The sequence below is a fragment of the Narcine bancroftii genome, chromosome 3 (genome assembly GCF_036971445.1).
Source record: "Narcine bancroftii isolate sNarBan1 chromosome 3, sNarBan1.hap1, whole genome shotgun sequence".
In the NCBI taxonomy this organism is placed as follows: Eukaryota; Metazoa; Chordata; class Chondrichthyes; order Torpediniformes; family Narcinidae; genus Narcine; species Narcine bancroftii.
The window spans coordinates 38,537,623-38,548,085 of NC_091471.1; the positions used below are offsets into that span (position 1 = coordinate 38,537,623).

The window sequence follows — 10,463 nt, forward strand, 5'->3', positions numbered from 1 at the left end:
CTGGCTTGAGTAAAGCTCTTGCATTTTAAATGAGATCTGTTTTGTAGTATTTGTTTGTGACCTACACTACTTCCACAATTTATCTCCTTCAAAAATATAGCTATATACAATATCAAATATGATATAATCTGCCACAATAGCAATAACCAAAAATTGTTAAATTTTATTAATATTGCATTATCAAACAGTGGTGCAATAATTAAACAAAGCTGGTGAACTCGATGATGAAACTCTAATTAAAACGGATCAACAATGATTATATGAAGATCAGATGCAAAATGAAGATGTTAATGAGGTGCCAGTTCACCTGAGAGGAATTATCAATATTTATTGGAAAATGAACGATCCTTGTGAATTCCTTATGGATATAGAACCATATAGGAGTGAGGCAGGCGGAGGCCCCGGTCCGGGCAGGGAGTGGGAGGCGGCAGCCCCAGTCCAGGCACAGGGAGAGCAGCAGCGGCCCCGGCCCCGGTCCGGGCGAAGGGTAGATGGCGGCGGCTCCGATACGGGCAGGAGCAAGGGGGAGACGGCGGCCCCGGCCTCGGTCGAGTGAGGCAGGCGGAGGCCCCGGTCCGGGCAGGGAGTGGGAGGCGGCGGCCCCAGTCCAGGCACAGGGAGAGCAGCAGCGGCCCCGGCCCCGGTCCGGGCGAAGGGTAGACGGCGGCGGCCCCGATACGGGCAGGAGCAAGGGGGAGACGGCGGCCCCGGCCTCGGTCGAGTGAGGCAGGCGGAGGCCCAGGTCTGGGCAGGGAGTGGGAGGCGGCGGCCCCAGTCCAGGCACAGGGAGAGCAGCAGCGGCCCCGGCCCCGGTCCGGGCGAAGGGTAGACGACGGCGGCCCCGATACGGGCAGGAGCAAGGGGGAGACGGCGGCCCCGGCCTCGGTCGAGTGAGGCAGGCAGAAGCCCCGGTCCGGGCAGGGAGTGGGAGGCGGCGGCCCCAGTCCAGGCACAGGGAGAGCAGCAGCGGCCCCGGCCCCGGTCCGGGCGAAGGGTAGACGGCGGCGGCCCCGATACGGGCAGGAGCAAGGGGGAGACGGCGGCCCCGGCCTCGGTCGAGTGGGGCAGGTGAAGGCCCCGATCCGGGCAGAGAGTGGGAGGCGGCGGCCCCAATCCAGACACGGTGAACTGCGGCGGCCTCGGCCCCGGTCCGGGCAGTATGGACCGACCTAGGAGGGGAGGCAGGCCCCTCCAGCCCGGGTAAGAAACCTGCATAGGAGAAGGCCACTCCGATATAAAACCTACGACCCAAGGACCTCGCTGCCACGTCCCAGCTTGCTCGGCCACGGCACACGAACCATGGGTGTAAAGGGTGGGGCCAGTACTGCGCGCACTGCACTCCACCTAAAAGCTCCTTTGCGCAGGCCCGAGGACAGGTCCACGTCCTCCCCCTCCACGTCCTCCCCCTCAAAAGATGCTCATAAACTCAAGCTAGCATGCTGGAACATCAGAACCATGCTAGACAAGGCTGACAGCCACCGACCTGAACGTCGGTCTGCCCTCATTGCACATGAACTCCTCAGACTTGACATCGACATAGCCGCTCTCAGTGAAGTCCGCCTGGCAGATGTAGGCAGCCTCCAAGAACGCGGCGCGGGCAACACACTCTACTGGTCTGGCAAGCCTTCGGATGAACGACGCCTATCTGGTGTAGGCTTCATGGTCAAGAGCTTCATTGCCTCCAAACTCGAAAACCTTCCGACAGGCCTCTCGGACCGAATCATGTCCATGCGACTCCCACTTCAAAACAAGCATCACATCACCCTCATCAGTGTCTATGCTCCAACCCTCCAGGCGGAACCAGCAGAAAAGAACAAGTTCTACACCGACCTGCGCAACCTCATCCAACGTACCCCTACAGCCGACAAGGTTGTCATCCTGGGCGACTTCAACGCTCGTGTCGGCAAAGACTCAGAAACCTGGCCAGGAATCCTGGGCAAACATGGCGTCGGCAAGTGCAACGACAATGGGCGCCTCCTGTTGGAGCTCTGCGCAGAACAGCGACTTGTCATTACAAACACCCTTTTTCAGCAGAGGGACAGCCTTAAGACCACCTGGATGCATCCCCGATCCAAACACTGGCACCTCCTGGACTACATCCTGGTGCGAGAAAGTGACAAACAAGATGTGCTCCACACCAGGGTCATGCCTAGCGCGGAATGCCACACTGACCACCGGCTGGTTCGCTGCAAGCTCAACCTTCACTTCAAGCCAAAGCCCAGGAACAATAAAGCCCCCAGAAAGAGGTTCAATGTTGGAAAACTGCAGTCAGACGAAGCGAGAGGAAACTTCCAGGCAAACCTCAAAGCAAAGCTCGACGTTGCAACCCGCCTCACGGACCCGTCCCCTGAAACCCTCTGGGATCAGTTGAAGACTACCATACTGCAATCCACTGAAGAGGTACTGGGCTTCTCCTCCAGGAAAAACAAGGACTGGTTTGACGAAAACAGCCAGGAAATCCAGGAGCTGCTGGCAAAGAAGCGAGCTGCCCACCAGGCTCACCTTACAAAGCCGTCCTGTCCAGAGAAGAAACAAGCCTTCCGTCGCGCATGCAGCCATCTTCAGCGCAAACTCCGGGAGATCCAAAATGAGTGGTGGACTAGCCTCGCCAAACGAACACAGCTCAGCGCGGACATTGGCGACTTCAGGGGTTTCTACGAGGCTCTAAAGGCTGTGTACGGCCCCTCACCCCAAGTCCAAAGCCCGCTGCGCAGCTCAGATGGCAAAGTCCTCCTCAGCGACAAGATCTCCATCCTCAACCGATGGTCAGAACACTTCCAATCTCTTTTCAGTGCCAACCGCTCAGTCCAAGATTCCGCCCTGCTCCAGCTCCCTCAACAGCCCCTAAGGCTAGAGCTGGATGAGGTTCCCACCCTGGATGAGACATATAAGGCAATCGAACAACTGAAAAGTGGCAAAGCAGCAGGTATGGATGGAATCCCCCCAGAAGTCTGGAAGGCTGGCGGCAAAACTCCGCATGCCAAACTGCATGAGTTTTTCAAGCTTTGTTGGGACCAAGGTAAACTGCCTCAGGATCTTCGTGATGCCACCATCATCACCCTGTACAAAAACAAAGGCGAGAAATCAGACTGCTCAAACTACAGGGGAATCACGTTGCTCTCCATTGCAGGCAAAATCTTCGCTAGGATTCTACTAAATAGAATAATACCTAGTGTCGCCGAGAATATTCTCCCAGAATCACAGTGCGGCTTTCGCGCAAACAGAGGAACCACTGACATGGTCCTTGCCCTCAGACAGCTCCAAGAAAAGTGCAGAGAACAAAACAAAGGACTCTACATCACCTTTGTTGACCTCACCAAAGCCTTCGACACCGTGAGCAGGAAAGGGCTTTGGCAAATACTAGAGCGCATCGGATGTCCCCCAAAGTTCCTCAACATGATTATCCAACTGCACGAAAACCAACAAGGTCGGGTCAGATACAGCAATGAGCTCTCTGAACCCTTCTCCATTAACAATGGCGTGAAGCAAGGCTGTGTTCTGGCACCAACCCTCTTTTCAATCTTCTTCAGCATGATGCTGAACCAAGCCATGAAAGACCCCAACAATGAAGACGCTGTTTACATCCGGTACCGCACGGATGGCAGTCTCTTCAATCTGAGGCGCCTGCAAGCTCACACCAAGACACAAGAGAAACTTGTCCGTGAACTACTCTTTGCAGATGATGCCGCTTTAGTTGCCCATTCAGAGCCAGCTCTTCAGCGCTTGACGTCCTGCTTTGCGGAAACTGCCAAAATGTTTGGCCTGGAAGTCAGCCTGAAGAAAACTGAGGTCCTCCATCAGCCAGCTCCCCACCATGACTACCAGCCCCCCCACATCTCCATCGGGCACACAAAACTCAAAACGGTCAACCAGTTTACCTATCTCGGCTGCACCATTTCATCAGATGCAAGGATCGACAATGAGATAGACCACAGACTCGCCAAGGCAAATAGCGCCTTTGGAAGACTACACAAAAGAGTCTGGAAAAACAACCAACTGAAAAACCTCACAAAGATAAGCGTATACAGAGCCGTTGTCATACCCACACTCCTGTTCGGCTCCGAATCATGGGTCCTCTACCGGCACCACCTACGGCTCCTAGAACGCTTCCACCAGCGTTGTCTCCGCTCCATCCTCAACATCCATTGGAGCGCTTACACCCCTATCGTCGAAGTACTCGAGATGGCAGAGGTCGACAGCATCGAGTCCACGCTTATGAAGATCCAGCTGCGCTGGATGGGTCACGTCTCCAGAATGGAGGACCATCGCCTTCCCAAGATCGTATTATATGGCGAGCTCTCCACTGGCCACCGTGACAGAGGTGCACCAAAGAAAAGGTACAAGGACTGCCTAAAGAAATCTCTTGGTGCCTGCCACATTGACCACCGCCAGTGGGCTGATAACGCCTCAAACCGTGCATCTTGGCGCCTCACAGTTTGGCGGGCAGCAACCTCCTTTGAAGAAGACCGCAGAGCCCACCTCACTGACAAAAGGCAAAGGAGGAAAAACCCAACACCCAACCCCAACCAACCAATTTTCCCTTGCAACCGCTGCAATCGTGTCTGCCTGTCCCGCATCGGACTTGTCAGCCACAAACGAGCCTGCAGCTGACGTGGACTTTTTACCCCCTCCATAAATCTTCGTCCGCGAAGCCAAGCCAAAGAAAAAAAAAGAACCAAACATCGAGAGAAGCATAAGAATTCAAAGTATAAAGATCTTCATGATGAAAAAAAACTACAGTGTAAATTACATTGGACAAATATTTTCTTAAATTAACAATGTTCACTTATTGCCAATAAAGATCTTTATCATTTTTCAGAGGACCATCGCCTTCCCAAGATCGTGTTATATGGCGAGCTCTCCACTGACCACCATGACAGAGGTGTACCAAAGAAAAGGTACAAGGACTGCCTAAAGAAATCTCTTGGTGCTTGCCACATTGACCACCGCCAGTGGGCTGATATCGCTTCAAACCGTGCATCTTGGTGCCTCACAGTTCAGCAGGCAGCAACCTCCTTTGAAGAAGACCGCAGAGCCCACCTCACTGACAAAAAGCAAAGGAGGAAAAACCCAACACCCAACCCCAACCAACCAATTTTCCCCTGTAACCGCTGAAACTGTGTCTGCCTGTCCCGCATCGGACTTGTCAGCCACAAATGAGCCTGCAGCTGACGTGGACATTTACCCCCTCCATAAATCTTCGTCTGCGAAGCCAAGCCAAAGAAGAAGAAGATATCCCTTTTATATATTTTATACAGATGTTTGCATAAGAGTTCTAGGTTAAAAAATAAATAATTATAGAATTGGAACATATTATATTAAAGTGCAATGCTTTAAACAGTGTAGTTTTCCATAACATTGAAGTTGCTTGGAATGTATTAACCATGTTTTACAAGGTATGCCTGGTTGAAAATAGATAGATAGATAGATAGATAGATAGATAGATAGATAGATAGATAGATAGATAGATAGATAGATAGATAGATAGATAGATAGATAGATATTTTTGAGTGAATATTAGCATCTCAAATAGTTAGCTGGATCAGTTCCTTTGGTCGTTCACCATTCTCACTGCCTGTGGGAAGAAACCATTTCCCAGCCTGGTGGTTCAGGCTCTGATACTCCTGTATCTCTTTTCTGACAGAAGTAGTAGCTGAAAGATGCTTTGTGCAGGGTGGTAGGGGTCCTCACTTATTTTTCATGCCCCCTTCAGGCAATGATCCGGGTAGATCATGTCAATAAGGGGGAGCCCAATGATCCTATCTGCCATTCTTATGGTTCTGTGGATTGACCTCCAATCTAATTCTCAGCAGCAACCGTACCACAGTGTGATGCAGCCAGCCAGGACACTCTCAAGAGAACTCCTGTAGAAGCTTGACATGATGCTGCCCAGTAGCTTTGCCTGCTTCAGTCTTCTCAGGAAGTGCAGTCACTATTGCATCTTCCTGGCAAGTGAGGAGATGTTGAGTGACCAGGAGAGGTCACAAGTGGTGTTACTGATGTTACTTCTGTCAGTCCAGAAAAGATCTGCTTCCCTAGTTCAGTCCAATCAGCAATTCACATGTTCTCAAGATGTTTAAGCGCTGTACACAATGAACTTGGTCCACAGGAAGGGAATATCCAGCAGCACAGAATCGGCACAGAACTTTAAAACTCTGCATTCTGACAGCATGCTGACCCAGAACGTCAAAGCTCAGGGTGACTTCTGGGAGATCAAGGCTACCCTTCGGCAATCTTGGTCTGTGATACCCGTGCACTTTCCTAGGACACAGGTTCAACACGAGCATAATGAGGTGCATTCATGCTCCAGACTACTGATGAAGGAGCATTTGCATTGCAGGTTAAAGGCACCTGGGTCTCAGGGAGGCAAAGTAAGCAGCGCAGATGGGAGCAGAAAGTTACAAAAGGACACAAACAGATTTAAGTGAGTGGACAAAACTAGACAGAAGGAGTTTGTTGTGGGCAAGTGTGAAGTCATCCAACTGTGAGCCAAGAACAACAAACCAGAATATTTTCTTAATGGCGGGGAATTAGAGACCATGGAGGAGCAAAAGGATTTGGATGCCAAAATGCACAACACTAAGAGCTGGAGCACAAGTACAAAAAATAGTTACATTTTTAAATATCTACTAAATTGCTGGGCTTCATTTCAAGAGAAATGGAGAAAAAAAGGAGCAAGTTATGCCTTGATCATACTGCCCTTTAAATGGAGACATCTGGGTGATGAATTCAGTTCCAGTCAATACGTCAGAGGATGATTGAACAAGATGTGTGTGTGTGTGTGTGTGTGTGTGTGTGTGTGTGTGTGTGTGTGTGTGTGTGTGTGTGTGTGTGTGTGTGTGTGTGTGTGTGTGTGTGTGTGTGTGCTGGCGGTTATGTGGGTGAGTGTGTGGGGAATGTGTGTGTAGGGGATGGATGTAATTAGAATTAGCTGAATGTTGAAGCAGATTTACTGGTACAATTAATTGTCTTGTTGAATAAATTTTCATTTTCTTAAATTTATTGTAAATGGATGATACAATTGAGCTGTTTAAAAAGAATATTCCTAAAATGGCCTTAAAATGAGAGCTGTGCTATTTGGGAATTAAATTAAGGGACACCTAGCCCAAAGACTATAATAGAAACTTGGAATTCTTTTCCCAAGAAGACCTTATAAGTAGGATAGAACCTGAGTTCTGACAGGTTTTTGCCAGGTTATGGACCAAAGGGGGAAATAAATGGAGCAGAGCACAACATCAATGTAATCGAATTGAATGTCACAAGAGGCACAAGGAGCTGAAACTATGGTTAAGATGCGACTGCAGTACATCTTTGTTTTACTCAGAGTCTTCTTCAAGGAAAATATGAAGATGTGTCCACTGTTAATCAAAATATTCTGTCGGAATAAATATATATGCATATTTATTTTAACTACATATGGCTATTAACAGATTGAAAATATATAACTCCAGGCTTGGCAACAGGACTTTTGGCCCATCTCATCTGCACTGACCAACAAGCATCAATTTCCACTGATTCTTTTACTACCAACAACTGCCCACAGATCCCACCACTCACCCACATATACAGATGACAATGAACTTATCACCATACAGATCTGTTGGGGGAAACTGGAGGGAGCCCAGATGATCTTAGTGAGGACGTGCAAGTTCTACACAGACTAGACAGGATGACAGGGTTGAAGCTGGGCACAGAGCTGTAAGACAGCGACCCTACAAACTGTGCCATTGGGCTATCCAGTGCCAGCAGCCTTCTGCTACTGACCAGGCTACTGCAAATCTATTTCCTTTCACATTGCTGTATTCATGTCAATCGATCACTTTCCTTCGACTGGTAGCTTCTGCTCTGTTGCATTAAATGTCTGGTTTGTATCCCATTTCAGTTGGACAAACATAAGCAGTTGGAAAGAGTAAAAACACCGTGGAGGAGAAATTCGTACCTTGATGAAGGGTTCAAGTCCAAAACATTGGTTATGTATCTTTATCTTTGCTCTATAAAGGACAGTCCTTGTACAAGGACTGCCTAAAGAAAGCTCTTGGTGCCTGCCACATTGACCATCGCCAGTGGGCTGATCTCGCCTCAAACCGTGCATCTTGGCGCCTCACAGTTCGGCGGGCAGCAACCTCCTTTGAAGAAGACCGCAGAGCCCACCTCACCGACAAAAGACAAAGGAGGAAAAACCCAACACCCAACCCCAACCAACCAATTTTCCCTTGCAACCGCTGCAACCGTGTCTGCCTGTCCCGCATCGGACTTGTCAGCCACAAACGAGCCTGCAGCTGACGTGGACATTACCCCTCCATAAATCTTCGTCCGCGAAGCCAAGCCAAAGAAGAGAAGATAAAGGACACCAGTTTCTACAGTTAAGGAAAGAGCTGAAATGAATGTGAGCTTTCAGACGATCAGACAAAGTATCATAGTCCATGCCAAAGTTTTCATTTGTTATGTATTAGTTGATGCAGAAGGGCTGGCAAGCACCAACTACCTGTAATGCAAGCCAGTGGCTTGCTCCACCAACACTGGTGTCATTTACAAGTTTATGAATTGTGTCAAGTACATTGTTATCCAAATTGTTAATTTAGATAACAAACAACAGTAGACCCAGCACTGACCCCTGCGGCAGACCTCTACTCTCCAGTTTATAATGAGATACAACCATTCTCCCGACTCATGAGTTAGCTGTTGCTAAGCTAAGCAGTGGCCGCTTTCAAGGTCCCAGTAATATGTGTACAATTCGGGATTCTTCAGCACCTGTGCTAGTGTGAATACATGTTTCTATGCGCCTGTATCATGTTGATAAGAAGGAAGCATCTCATACTTCCTTGCTCTCCTCTTGTCTCAGACTAGTTCTCTGCCATCATGTTTGCTCTGTATAACCCTGCCCTCCTACACAACAGGGGTACATGGTCAGGCATTGATACTTTTCACATCTAAAGAGCCCTTTCTTAGTGATCACATTCAATGCATAAGCACAGCCCTTGGAAAATTGGGGATGTGATAGTACAGATCTATCACCAATGTACATAGTGTATATAGTTACTGTATCTAGACTGTGCTTACAGCGATTGGCTGAGAGCTAAGCCACACCTATTGTTTGGGCCTTAAAGGGTTGTGTCCCTAGCCAGGTCGGATCATTCCGGACTGGTCGGCCACCTGTGAAGAGCTCCGGTCTTTTGCTAATAAAAGCCTTGGTTTGGATCAACAAGTCTTTGGTTCTTTCGACGAGCTCTACAGGGGAAAAGGATATTTAAAGATTAAGATCTCAGGCCTGACTCAATGCTCATCGTCAACCTGCTTACCAATGATCCCTGCCCTCCAAATACTTTTGAGACCTGCACTGCCTACAGCAGGCTTTTCAAGGCATTGATAAAAAAAAACCCACTAATGCTGCTTTGTCAAACTCTCTAAATCTACCATAAAGACAAATTAATCAGTGTCATCTCCTAGGCCAACATCCCCAGCCTTGGGAAGGCAATGCCATTTGAAGGCTTGACACCACTCTCCATAATCAATAGTCATTTCTGAGCTCCATCACTGGAAGAAGTTGCCATGCCGACCGAATGAAAGACAAGGATGTTTTAAAAGCCTCCTTGAAAAATGCATTGACCCCTGTACAATCCTTGAAGCTGGAGAAGGAGCGTTTGGGATGGTATTCAGATCCTCGAGTGCACACATTGGGAACACATGGCAGATGCATACCACTACTTCCCAAACTTCAGGCCTGCCTGTCGGGTCAGGCATCTTCTGCTCAATTTGTGGAATTTTGTGGTTTCCCCCATCAACATTATCAACACAACTCGAATGATAGCAAGTGAACTCTTGCCCCAAAGGTCTGCATAAGAATGCTTTCTTCATGAATTCTTGGTGTCAAGTCAAAGTATAAACCAGTGAACTATCAATTTACCGATCTGAGAATAGGTCTGGAACGCTTGCAGCCTCTATACACCTGTCTATCTAGGCTGGGTGTCGACGCAGAATATATTTTGGGTGGGACTCTTTATCGAGTCTCGGGGACCCAGAACGTTGACTGAACATCTCTAACCATGGATGCTGCCTGACCCTGTGAGTCCTTCCCACTTCCGTGCGTTCAACAAAGATTCCAACACCTGCAGTTGTCTTTTTTCAGCACAGAATATGTGGCAGGATATAAATTCCAATGAAACATTCTAAACAACTTCCCATTGCCCCAAGCTGACAAAACCAATAAAAATACAGGAAGAAAAGATTGCAGAGTCTAGAAAGCTGAAATAAAAATAAAAAGCACTGGACACATAACACACAGATTGGTCAATGATGGTTGATCCGTATGGTAGAGCACGAGAATCTTCACAGAAAACTTTGGAAATAATAGGTTTGTAAGATGAAGTTGAAAAAGAGTGTCCCTAGATTAGATGACTCATGGTCACATATTACAAAATTCCCCTTCGCTACAGCACTTAAAATTTTCAATAAAACCATCTATG

At 48.5% G+C, this 10,463-nt stretch overlaps 1 long non-coding RNA gene across 1 annotated transcript in view; it reads left to right on the plus strand.

The window, feature by feature from the left end:
- The window catches only part of LOC138757099 (uncharacterized), a 115,133-nt gene that overhangs the window by 91,557 nt on the left and 13,113 nt on the right, over positions 1-10,463 (plus strand). The gene's annotated exons all lie outside the window — the stretch shown is intronic.